This window comes from Macaca nemestrina, chromosome 14 (genome assembly GCF_043159975.1).
Source record: "Macaca nemestrina isolate mMacNem1 chromosome 14, mMacNem.hap1, whole genome shotgun sequence".
Classification (NCBI taxonomy): Eukaryota; Metazoa; Chordata; class Mammalia; order Primates; family Cercopithecidae; genus Macaca; species Macaca nemestrina.
In genome coordinates, this window is record NC_092138.1 from 61,214,102 (window position 1) to 61,227,722 (window position 13,621).

A 13,621-nucleotide genomic window follows, 5' to 3' on the forward strand; every position below is an offset into this window, starting at 1 on the left:
GAAAGAAAGTTTCTTTTACTTTCATTTTTGAAAGCACAGTCCACATTCCACTTCTTAAATATTTTCTAGACAGTTTTATAGAAAGAATGTGAAAGGTTGTAGGCATTTGCTCTCTCTGTAAGGTTTCACTTTATTCCCTCTAATGTTTCCGCCTTCTAGTTGTGTGACTTTCGCCAAAATACTTAGACACCCTGAGCCTGTTTCTTGTCTAAATAGAAAAGATAATGGCAATACCTACCTCATAATAATTTTGGGAAAATTAAATGAGGTCCTATTTCTTATATGCTTAGCACTAAGTAAGGATTCAATAGTGTTAGTGCTCATCAGTGCTCATCAGTTTCATCATCATCACCATATGTATTCTATACATGGATTCCAATTTTCTACTGTGCTTAGATGCCAATGTAAGTTTTTAGGAAAGATGGCAGCTCTGCAGACTTCCTCTGGTTTAAAATTAGTAGTAATTTTTTTTTGTCATGAACTGTCTAAACCCTATTTTTCTTAAGATTTCAATCTACAAATCTTATTATATTATTTAAAATTTACCTATTTCTATCTAAAAATAAGATTTTACTTATTCTGTAGAAAATATTCGGATTGTCTCAAACTAAAAAGACTAAATTTCCTTAAATGTCTAACTCCATTCACAAAATTGGATTGTTTCTTAAATATTTTAAACTTCGACTTTATATTTAAAATATTTGATTTTATTTTTAAGCAGTTTGAAAGCTTGACAGAATATAACCCAAAGAAGCAAAATATTAACCCGTAATCAAATCATATAAATCTAATAAATTAAACTTATGGTAAATCAACTTATTTTGAAAATGTAAACAATGAATACATTTAGTCAGGCTTTCCTTATATTGTCTAATTTAAAATCATAGTTTTTTTAAGACAGAGTCTCGCTCTGTCACCCAAGTTGGAGTGCAGTGGCACAATCTTGGCTTACTGCAATCTCTGCCTCCTGGGTTCAAGCAATTCTCCTGCCTCAGCCTAACAAGTAGCTGGGATTATAGGCATGCACCACCATCCCCAGCTAATTTTTGAATTTTTAGTAGAGATGCAGTTTCACCATGTTGGCCAGGCTGGTCTCAAACTCCTGACCTCCAGTGATCCACCAACCTTGGTCTCCCAAAGTGCTGAGATTACAGGCGTGAACTACCATGCCCGGCCCATAAGTTTAATATCAATTACACTTTTCAAATTAAACTTTCAAGACTAAAATGCTGAATTTTCTCAAAAATAAACATTTAATTAAAAATACACAGATTATGCTGAACTTATATAAAATTAATATTTACTTTATCTTATCAGCTCTATACTCAAACCTTTCTCTTCCAAGAATAAAATAAACACTTACATGATTAAAAAACAAAATTACCATTTCAGAGGGACTAAGATTATTTTATTTTATTTTTTATTGTATTCTTTTCAGCTTTCTATGTCATTAAGGAAAGTCATAAAAAAGGAACAAAAAGCCACTACAATTATTTTAACCTTTAAGCAACTGTTCTCAGTTCCTCCCCAGTCCACAGGTCAATACACTGAGTCCTTTTTACAGCTGTCACATCTACAAGAGATCACAAGTGTCCAACCCTTTGCAATCTAAGATACAAAATTTTCTTCCATATTATTCTACAACTATACCTAGATTAGGTTCAACTAATTACTCAAGAATTGGACTTTGTACCCCTTCATTACTTTTCTTTGCTGCTTACCCACAATTTGTGACACTTTAGTACTTCTTGACTTAGAGTCAAGTTTTTGGCTACCTCTGCTCTTACTCTCACAATGTGGTTCTCTATAGTCACTGTAATGACTTTTGGTATTCCTAGTATTTCCAATTTTTCCTTCATTTGTACTTTATTAAACAAGGTCACTGAACTATGGCCCAAGGGCCAGATCTGGACACCTTATTAAATTATTTATCATCTATAGCTATTTTGCAATAATGACATATTTGAGTAGTGTAACCAAAACCATATGGCCTACAAATCTGAAAATATTTACTCTCTTGTCCTTTACAGCAAACTTTGGTGACTTGTGTTTAATTTACATTAATATTAGGTATTCCTGGAATCTTAACTCAAAACATCTAGTTGTCCTAACATTTCAATACTTTGGTTATCATAGCAGCTGGCGATGGAATTGGTCTCATCCTCCTGAAACTGATTCCCCTGAAACATTTTATCAAAAAGGGCAATTGTCTCCACTATGTACTTTTAGAAAAGGTAGACCTGCTCTCCCTTTTCCTTTCAGACATTAGCTGCCTGAACTAATTTATACCTGAAACTTAATTAGCTCCCTAACTGTATCTCCTATAAGTTGTCTTAGCAACGCTTGGAAAATGGGCATTTAAAATTGCTTTTGAAAGAGACCTATTCAAAATGAAATAAAACATTTTAATATGAAAATATATAGGATTTTCAAACAGAGTCAAGATAATCCTGACCTCTGAGAGGTTACAATTTGAATATATTGAAGGGTGTGGAAATAAACCTCAGATCCCTCATCATGAAGAAATGCTTTCCTGTGAACAAAGAATGAAGAGTAATTTTTATACTGTCAAGTTATTTAATCATATATAGTAAATATGAGGTTGATTCAAGATTTCTGTGTATCTTTTTAATTTAAAAAGGCAATTTACAAATATTTTTTAGTAAATTACTCTTTACCCCACATTAGGAACATGAGTCAAAATGAGCAATCCCCCCTAATTCTAAAATATTTGTATGTTTATAGAGGAGATGCATGTTTATGAATATAATTATCACACAGCAAGCTACCCTAAGTGCTGTGAGAAATATATTTTGCACAATGGGAGCACATGAGATTCACTTAAACCAGAAGGTCTGGATGGGTTTATTGAGAAAGTCACAATAAGCTGTACCTTGAAATATGGGCGTTTTCTGAGGTGGAAATGAAAGAGACAAGTTTTTCAGATCAAGGGAACATGTGTACCAAATATCTAAGCTAGAGATTAATCTTTTTGGTGCTACTAATTTTCTGGTATAAAATGGTTGCAAAATTTATCATTAATAATATTCTTGTCAGTAATAAAACGATTCAGCCAGTCTTGTATTCAAATTTTAGCATTACACTTAAATGCTAGATATTCGTTATGCAAAATAAAATTGTGATTTGAAAAGGCCATTGAAGTTTAAAAAGAAAAAACTATAAACAGGCAATTGGTCTTTCTATGGTATATAGCTTTTCAAAAAAAGACTAACCTGCTGCTGCAGCATTTTAAATATAGTATCAATACCACAATTCTTTTTCTAATTTTCTCTATTAAATTTGTTCTTTCTTATGTTCTGATAGCATTTCATTAGAAAATACAAATATTAATATTTGAGGCCACATGCCAGAAGCATCACAAAAATATTCATTTATGTTTAAAACTAGAAAAGAGGCTACTCTTACATTTTCTTAAATCATATTTAATAAACAAAGTACTATTTTTTTCTAGGAGGTGCTGATCTCATGTTGAATACATGTGTGGCACAATTACACACAGAGATTGCTTCTTACTCAGGAAGCAAGTTGAATTGAAGGAGCACAATACCATCTAGTGTCAGCTACACACAGCATCTACTAACTAACATGGAGAAGAATGGTAGACTAAATTAACATGGAGAAAAGAATGGAAAACAAACCCTGTGCCCTTTCTTAAATAATCTGATAAACAAATGTATTATCTAGCGTTGGGTGCTTCCTGCCCCTCCATTATCTTTCATTTATTTTTGTACTAAAATTGTCAAGAAAAAAATATCAGTTTTCTCAGTAATAGTCTTCTGTTTTGCTGTTGACCCCACAAACAATCGCCCAACAGATTACTAAGCAATACTTTTTAATTGTGTGATCTGTTGAGTTGGGACCATGTCAACCCATAGTAATGACATTCAGAAAATTTGCTATAGTACCATTTAGTAATATTTCAGCCTCATCTGGAACATTTTGGTAAGTCTATTTTCACTGATTCTTGCCTTTTGTCTTCCATTGCAGTGAAAATGTGACATGTCCCCAGATTGGAGTGGGTGAGTTGCTTCAGGAAGTCGTATGTTTTCGGAATTTAATTCAAATTTAAATGAGGTTTTCTGCATGTTTGGTCCTTATACCTCAGGAGCCGTGGGTACCAGAGCCCTGTCCTAGGAATTTGTCTCTTCTGAAAATTGCTCTAGGGATTGGTTTTACTGATTGGACAAAAAACAAGTATTTTGAACCAATTATAACAAAACAGCTCACTTCTCTTTCACATACATCATACAATGTCTTCACAATCAGATTATGAGATTTCTAATTACAGAAGAGGATTTTTATATTTTCTAGTAAATATATTTATATTTTCTAGCAACATTTGTCCACAAAAGTTACTGAAAAACAGCTGTTATCTGGAGTGTGGCTTGAAATATATCCTGCTATTCTAAAATGGTATTGATAAGATTTATAGTTGTCCTGTTGCAGGGATTTCCTAAGAACTCAATCCACAGCTCTTCTAACATGTTTTGACAGCTTTATTGAGATATAATTTACACATTTAAAAACCGCATGCATTTAATATGTACAATTTGAATATTTTTGGCATATCTATGCCCCTAGGAACTTATCATCTACAACCAAGACAATCAACATCTCCATCAGCCCCCCAAATTTTCTTCTGTCCCTATGTAATCCCTCTTCCTACCTGCCATCACTAGGTGGTATGGGCTGAATTGTGCACTGCCCATCCTCTTCCTTCCCATTTTATGTGTTGAAGTCCTAATCCCTAGCACCTCAAAACATGACTGTGTTTGGAGACAGGCCTTCAAAGAGGTGATTAAACTACAAAGAGGCTGTTAGGATGAGCCCTAATCTGATCTCACTGTTGTTCCTATGAGAAAAGAAAATTAAGACACACAAAGAGATACTAGCGTATATTTACACATAGAGAAGACCACATGAGGTACAAACAGAGAAGGCAGCCATCTGCAAGCCAATGAAATAAATCTCAGAATGAAATTAACCCGCCAACACCTGATTTCAGACTTCTAGCCTCTGAAACTGAGAGAAAATATCTATTGTTTAAACCATCAGTCTGTGGTACTTTCTTAGAACAGCCCTAGCAAACTATCATACCATGCAGTCACTGACTAGTCTTCTGTCACTACAGATTAGATTGCATTTTCTGGAATTTTATATAAATGTACTCTTTTGGTCCGGCTTATTTCATTCAGTATAAGTTATTTGAGATCCATCCATGTTGGACTGTATCAATAATTCATTCCTTTTTATTAGTGAGTAATACTTGGTTGAATGGATATACCACCATTTGTTCTTCCATTTATTTGTTACTGGACGTTTAGGTTGTTTTCTGGTTGAACTATTACAAATCAAGCTTCTATGGACATTTATTTACAAGTCTTTTATGGACATGTGCTTTCTTTGATCTTGGGTAAATATCCAAGGTTGGAATGGCTGGGTCATATGATAGAAGTATGTTCAGCTCTTTAAGAAACTGCTGAACTATTTTCCAAAATTGTACCATTTTACATTCCCACCAGCAGTCTTTGAGAATTCCAGTTGCTCCATATCTTTGCCTAAAACTAGTATGGTCCATCTTTTTTAATATAAATGTTCTAATAGGTATATAACAGTATCCCATTGTGCTTTTTAAATTTGCATTGTATTATGACAGTGGTGTTGATGGTCATCTTTCCATTGCTTATATACCAAAGTGCATCTTTTTTGCATTCTTTTTTGAGTTGTTTTCTTATTACTGAGTTTTGGAGTCTTTAAGTATTTTCTGAACACAAGTCCTTAATCAAATAAATGACTTGAAAATACGCTCAGTCTGTCTTTTTATTCTCTCACTAGAGACTTTTATAGAATAGACGTTTTTCATTTTAATTAAGCCAATTTATCAATTTATTATTTTATGGATCATTTGCTATTGCATTTGGAAAAATCTTTGCCTAACCGAAGGTCAAAATTCTTCTCTTACATTTTCTTCTAAAATTTTTAAAGTTTTAATATTTAAATTTAGGTTTATAATCCATTTTTGAATTGGTGTTTTTGTACTACTGTTTTTCTTTTTTGCTTCTATCTGTAGAATCAATTAAGGTAATAATAGTTTCTATCTTAAATGTCCCACTAGCACACTTACCTATTTCAATACTCATTCTACCTTCCCCTCTTCCTGCCTTTTTTTTTTTTTTTTAACATCTTTTCACCAAGGCTTTAGCTCCCATCTCCTTCTAAGTCCTCACGCCCTTGCTGTGTCTATGATACTAACGTGGTTCAGACCATTTCTCTCCCAGTTTCTTTCCTTCATATATATCCAAGCTTAAGTCTTTCTTATTTAAAATAATAATAATGCTTTTTGAAGCTGCCTAGCTTTCTAACTACATAACATTAACTTGCTTTGTTCTTTCCCTCAAAACTATTCTCTTGAAATAATTATCTATTCTCTCATTTCTCTCTCCTCCAACCAACACTGCCAGGTGTCTGGCCCAGTCATTGCACTGACACTATTCTTCCCATCAACACTTGTGATTTCCCTTTGCCACTTATACAGATTCCATTTTAGCTTTCATCACACAGGTCTCCCTGGGAGGCATTTACAGTGTGGATCTCTGCTACTGGAAGGCATTTCCAAAGCTTGTCTGAGTCTTCCACATTGTCTCTCCTCTTTCTCTCTGTTACTTGAGACATGTTTTCTCCATATTTTCTCTTCTCATTCTATACATTTCGCTGGTGACCACACATAAAATCAAGGAATCAAATGCCACATTTAAAAAATTAATCTCCTAAGCAGATTTCTGATCCAGACTTATTTACCCAGAACATCAACTTTCTGTTGTATATTTCCAATAGCAATGTCAAGTGTGACATGTGACAAACATAATGCCATTCTTCTTTCACCTAAACACAGGGCTCCTTCGTACTTCCTGTGGGGGTAGATGGCACTGCATTCACTCTGTCACCCCACCACTGTCCCCTCCATTCCCAATGAAAAATAACTCAGATATTTCAGTTACATCTCCTACATATGTCTCCAATCTATGCCTCCTCTTCACATCCACTGCTTCTCTCCTTAGTATATCTCATCTAAAATTCTGGAATAGACTGCAGATTCTAATTCTTACCCTCTCAACATGCAACTTATATATTGATGCATGAGTAAAGTTTCTGAAACACAAATATGTTTAGGGGAACCCCATGGAAATAATATATTAAGGCATCTCTAATACCTATAGAAAAAATTCAACCCATTCTCATATAACATTCAGATTGTTGTCAGTCTTTCTCTCACATTTCATAACTAACAACTGCTCTACACAAAATCTGAGATCTAGCAATAGCTAGCTTCATATAGTTTCCTGAGCATGGCATATTGACACAACTTTCAGGCCTCAGATGAGTGGACAAAATTAAACTCACAAGGCAGTAATGGCATTCAATCCCTGAAAATTTCCCTGCTCTTCCTAAAAAGGTCAAATATATTCTGCCCATTATAAAGTAAATGCTGATCTTCCTATTTTGTTTATTTTCCTTTATGCTAATGGAAAATAACTATGATTTAAAATATAATTTATTGTACTTATAATAATTTGTTTTGACTTGATGGTTAATGCTTGGGCATAACTTAGAATAAAATGTATAAATGTAAAAGAATCATTTATGTACTATAAATCATTGACACGATATTCTCAAAGTGTTTTGTGAAAAGCACATTAAGAAGTATGGATCCTAACATATAGGTAAGAAAATACAGAGATAGGTTAAAGAGCTAAAATACCATAAATCCCAATCTGTCTTACTTCCCATTATTTTTATTTGCCGGATATTAAAGATCCTTCTTATCATAAAATTATCTGCAAGGGGAACATTGAGTTCAGGACTGATGAGAGTCTTGAAAAACAGAAACAATGAAAATTCACAAGCTATCTTTTCCATTTCACTTAGTGTCCTGAAGCCAAACAGAAGTATTCCCTAGAATTACCTGTAAACATTAAAACAGGGTGCATATCTGGATTCTACTGTTTGCTACTTGTGTGACTTTAGGCAGATCATTAACCTCTGACTATAAACTCACTTATGAAGGGCCACAGTAAGAGCAAGTCGTCTTTAGTAAAAGAATTTAATGAAATATATGTGTGAATCAGAATAGGCTGGGCTATGGCTTAAAGCTACAAGTTTTATTTCCCTCTCATGCTCCAGATCTGTCTTGGCTGGGCAGCTGAGGTTTCAGCTTCATATTACCTTCTCTTCATGACACAGCCTCACATACCATCCACATCTGAAATGTTGCCACTCTGCCAAGAAGGAAATGAGACCGTGGTGTGTTGTATGTTGACTTTTAAAGCTTCCACATAGAAGTAACACATGTCACTTCTGCTTATATTTCATTGGTCATATTTCAGGAGGAGGTAGAATTATATTCCTACCATGCGCTCCAGGATATATCCAGAAACATTTATCTATATGAATATTTATGCTAATTTTTCATTTTGGCATATTGAATGGTAATGAATGGATAATAATAGCTCACGGTACTGAGGGCTTACTCTGTTCAGGGCACTCTGGTAAGGGCTTTGCTTCCGTCATTTAATTTAATTTAATTCTCATATTGGCCCATAAGGCAACTCACTTGATCTGACAGACATTGTTATTTGTCCTTCTAATGTTCATTTCTGTTTTTTTTTTTTTTTTTTTTTATGACTAACAGAACTGAGATTTCATTCGCGGTGACTGTGTTTAAATTTCACATTGTTCTTAGAGCTATAGTGAAGCAGGTGAAAAACTTCTGGCCAAACTATGGTATGTGGAATTCCACAAACAGAGCATCCCCTCTTAAAAGAAAAGATAAATGAGGTAGAAGGCAGAAATAATATCAAGAGATAACACAGTCATTTGCAGACAATAAGGTAAAAAGCATGGAGGTGGGAAGGTAGTCGTGGTAATATTGACCATGATGTCAGCATATGGCTGATCGGATACCAGCAGTCTGTCGCCTCTCACCTTCCTGTTCTGAGAGCTAAATAAGCTTGCTCTTCTTTGAGTTGAATTTTAAAGTTTTCTCTTATTTTAATCTATATCATTCTTACTGGATATAATTTCCATACTCATGAATTAATAACAAATGAAAATAAGTCATACATATGATAGATATACTGACCAAAATAACAACATCAATTAGTGCCAGAGCTTTAGAACTTGGATCTATAATGGCCTGACTCTAAAATTTTGGTGATTAACAAATGACTACAAAATTTCCTGAATATTCAATCAATTCTAAATAGTTCAGAGTCAAATCCTAGACACTTGATAATTCAAAACATATGTTAATCAAGTCATTAATATAATTTTGGTATCACTAAGGAACCGAGCAATTTTTGATGTTTATAAACAAAGTTTGTAAAAAACAATGCTTCAGTTCAGTGGTATCAAAGTTTTATAATTAATGTAAGTTGGCAGTGTGATTTTAATGCTTATATATATTTTTCAATGAAAGACTGACAATATGAGTGAATATAGGGTAACCAATACCTTCATGACACCTCAGTTCTTTCACATATGAATTGGAGTAGTTGATTAGGTAATATTCATTACTTTCTGGTCTGTGTAATCTATGATTTTACTGTGGGGATGAAAGCAGGTGCATTTTAGAAATCTATCCATTCTTTTCACACTAGCCATATAGAGCAACTAGTACTTACTTGTTTTAACATCTATCTTCTCTAGGGCTGAAAATCTCATGAGGGTATGGCCATGCTGCCTTGATTACTCTGTGCTGCTCGCATTTAACAGAGGATCTGCTCAAAATATCTCAACTGGGGAGAAAGATGTTAAATATCATTCTGCTTGGAAACAAGGGCAGAAAACATAAGGAAGAAAAGCATCACTTTGAATTCAGCAGAGCAACTTGTATTCATTCTTTACTTTGTAACAGTGTGAACATTACAAGAGACAAAACTAAGTTTAAAGATATAAAAATAGTTTCTCTCTACTTACAGATATTTTTGAAATTATTGATCTTGTGTTATTGTGTGTTCCTAGTCTCAGAAAGTAATGAAAATAATAGTAAATATTAATCTTCAAAAATTGATTTTTTTTTCTGGATTGAGAGCAGATCAACCTGTTTGATAACATTGTGTTGATGATAAATAGCTTCTAAAATTTGAGTGGTTTAGCAAAATAAAAGTTATTGCACATTTGCTCATGTCACAATCTTGTATGTGTCTTATCAGTAGAATGGACTTCCTCCCTGAAGTAATCCTGGGATCTAGGTTCCTTCCATATCTGGTTGCACCATCTCCTTGGCCTCATGTCTATCTGTAACTACGTGGCACAGACAAAGTATGACAGAGATTGTATCACAGTACTTTATGGTCCAAACAGGGAAAGTTTCAAATTACTAGCACAAGATTCATTAGTAAGAAGTCACATATATGGCCTCATCTAACAGCAAGGTAGACTGGGAAATGTAGACTTACTGTTAATCCAAAGGAGGGGATAAAAATTTTCAGTAGAACTATTGGTTTTTGCTACTCTTGGATTAACAATTCTGTAACTTGCGATTCTGTGGGAAATAATATAGGCCATACTTCATGAAAAGACAAACAGTTATCCTTATATATTTACTCTGATCTTTCAACTGTCCTTCAACCATCTCCAAGCATTGGCTGTTTAATCCTGATGACGTTAAAGTTTGTAAAAATAAATTGAACCCATTTTGGAAATTTCAGTGTGGAATCTGTCAGTGATATTATTTAAGCTGCTTGCATCACATATTCTTATTTCCTTAAAAATCTCATCAGTGGAAGATTCTGTGATGCTAATTCAATCTCAGCCTCTGTACTAATAATTCACATTATTTCCATTAGAAGTTCCATTCATAACAGAAACTGGATAAGCATATAAAACACAGAATTGGAAAGACATTTAAAATAAATGTAATGAGTCAGTGGCTTCTGTATTCCCTTTATTATATACAAATGCCAAATGAAACTTTCAGTAATGCATAATGGCCATTGTTGGGTTTCATGATCATTTCACATTTGCTCAAAAGTCAATTAAATAATTGCCTTGGTTAAAATAATTGAAAGTCATCTGTAAAGTCAAACTGATTTACTGTGTGTGTATTTTCTCTCTACAAACAAGTACCTGCAAATAATTTTCAAATATTTTCTTATATTTAAGAAAAAACTAAAGGCAACATAATAAAAATGAAGGAGGAAATATTTTAAAGTTATATTACATCATTTTTTGCTTTGTTTCTAAAATTTAGACTAGTAAGTCTGATACCCATTTAATAAGTTTTTACATGCAGGTCCTTATCTCGGTTCTTTGATTTTAAACAATGTTTTTACCCAATTAAATTTTAATTCTCAAGGGTCAGGAATTATGTCTTCCCGTTTCAAAATTATATCATCTACCTATGTGCTAAGTACATTTTAGACACTCAATAACTTATTTTAAATGTTGAATATATGTAAGTGTTGATTTCAAATATCAGATTCACTCTGACACACACCTACACACAAACGTATACGCATACACACACAAAGGTTTTTTTCTGTGTAATTAAGGAAAGTTACAACCTAAGTTTCAATTATTTAAATTATTTCTACAGACTGGTAGATTTGAAAGATCTTTTCTCAATACCTATGCAAATATTATAAATTTTAGATAAGAGTAATACATTTTAGGGACACATTAAACTTATTCTCATTATACATTTTATTATCAAATTTTAAAGAAAAAAATATTTACAGAGCTAACAATATATTTGAATGGTAACTAACCATGTCTTTTGTTTTCTTGTCACAAGAGCTGGTATTGTGGTTTTATAACTCACAAAATATGTAAGATTATTTTATATGTAAATTAACATGTAAATGTAGAAAACTCAAGCACTCATTTATTTGAAACATTATCAGTAAGTAACTATACAACTCTAATTAACAATTTTTGTTTTATAATTGTGTGGTTTATCCAAAATATTTCCCAATTTATATTTCTCATATTCCATTACACACACACACGTGTGTGCACGTACACACACACACACACATACACACATCTTGGGTATCCTCCTTGTTCTTCCTTCAGTGTCACTGCCTTAATTATCACCATCACCACTGCCAATATTTCTACCTACTCTCAAAAATAAGTTAAGAGAAAAGACAAATCAGGATGTGAGTCACCAAGGATATAATCTTGACCACTCATAAGACAAAATATACTATATTTTGAACACTTTGAGAACATTTTCAGCAGGATTTGGAAAATGACTCTTCTAACTTCTGGCCCCTTCAGGAAGTAGCTGTCACATAAAATATGTAAAATCAGGACTATCTGTGCGAATTTGCCAACTATCTTATATAGTGAGTATATGAAAATGAATCTCCTTCATTCTCTAAACATTCTTCATTCCAATTCAGAGAAAATTCCTCGTTATCACCTTTAGGAACAAAATAATAAGACCCAGGTTGAGTCTGACATCACTTTACAGGAAATTGTATTCTTATTACTCATTCATTATATTTTAATTCTTTGAAAACTGACTCACTGTCATTCATTACTCACTATTATTGAGAACTAGATAAACTAGAAAGAGGTTATTTTGACAATTCCATTTATTAGCATACTTGTTTTATGTAAATGAAAGAGTGCCTCTATAATGCTTGCTGATCATTGACAAGCAATAATGAAAAATATTACAAATCACTTACATCTATTTTGGTATGATATGGGTCAAACAATTGTCTCAAAACAAAACTTCAAAATTTTCCTGGAGAATATAGGCAGTATGGGAGGCATAATTTTGATGCTCCTACAAGATTCTCATCCCCTGGTTATTTAATCAAAGACTATGCTAGGCAATGCTCTGAAGGAACTTTGCAGATGAGGTTAAGATTATGAATCAACTGACCTTTAAATAGGAAAGTTAACATGAGTTTTCTGATGATGCTCTCAAAAGCAAAAGGAAGGCTGAAGAGACAGTGAAATGCAGAAGGGGAAGGCTTAGAAAATATGTGGTAGAAGGGAAAGTCAGAGAGATTCAAAGTGAGACAAGGACTCTATCTGCTCTTGTGGACTTTGAAGGGGGCCATGAGCCAGGAAATGTGAGCAGGCCCAAGAAGCTGAGAATAATCAGCAAAGAAGCTGACACGTCCATCTTATAATCACCTGAAACTGAATTCTGTCAACAACCTTATTCTTCAAGACTTTGAAGGAACATGCGGCATTATTTAGGCATGATAATGAAAATACAGAATCTTTAAAAGATACTCTGCATTCTTCTGAAAAAATGAATGCATTAATAGAACATATTCTTTTGAAACATGAATGTAATCATTTCCAACATTTGAAATGCTATAAGTCATCCAGCATCTCCATTTTCATATTTAGTGCAGCTTAAAGTCAGGGTCATAATCATTATTCTATGATTGAATATTTAACTATAATAAAATATGTTAAGCTTTAGAGAAGAAAGATAACCAAACACAAAGTGGAATGTGCTAGGTACAGAATGTATAAAACACTCAAACATGTACACCTAAGTGCATACATTCTCTGTCTTCATAGCCAACTTATTTCATCAAGCTCCTAGGTGAGGAGCTAAAACTAATAG

At 33.4% G+C, this 13,621-nt stretch overlaps 3 long non-coding RNA genes across 4 annotated transcripts in view; 1 reads left to right on the forward strand and 2 right to left on the reverse strand.

Moving 5' to 3' along the window:
* Window positions 1–7,656, forward strand: part of LOC139358314 (uncharacterized) — a 29,558-nt gene extending 21,902 nt beyond the window's left edge. Inside the window, exon 4 of the long non-coding RNA XR_011613073.1 lies at window positions 4,009–7,656. This is a non-coding gene — a long non-coding RNA (uncharacterized lncRNA). The remainder of the gene's footprint in view (window positions 1–4,008) is intronic.
* Window positions 1–13,621, reverse strand: part of LOC139358313 (uncharacterized) — a 240,892-nt gene that overhangs the window by 109,191 nt on the left and 118,080 nt on the right. The gene's annotated exons all lie outside the window — the stretch shown is intronic.
* LOC105485784 (uncharacterized) overlaps window positions 8,150–13,621 on the reverse strand; it is a 44,415-nt gene continuing 38,943 nt past the window's right edge. For both annotated transcript variants that reach the window (XR_003018931.2, XR_003018930.2), the window contains 2 exons: window positions 9,702–9,815; window positions 8,150–8,297 (listed from right to left, as the gene is read on the reverse strand). This is a non-coding gene — a long non-coding RNA (uncharacterized lncRNA). The remainder of the gene's footprint in view (window positions 8,298–9,701; window positions 9,816–13,621) is intronic.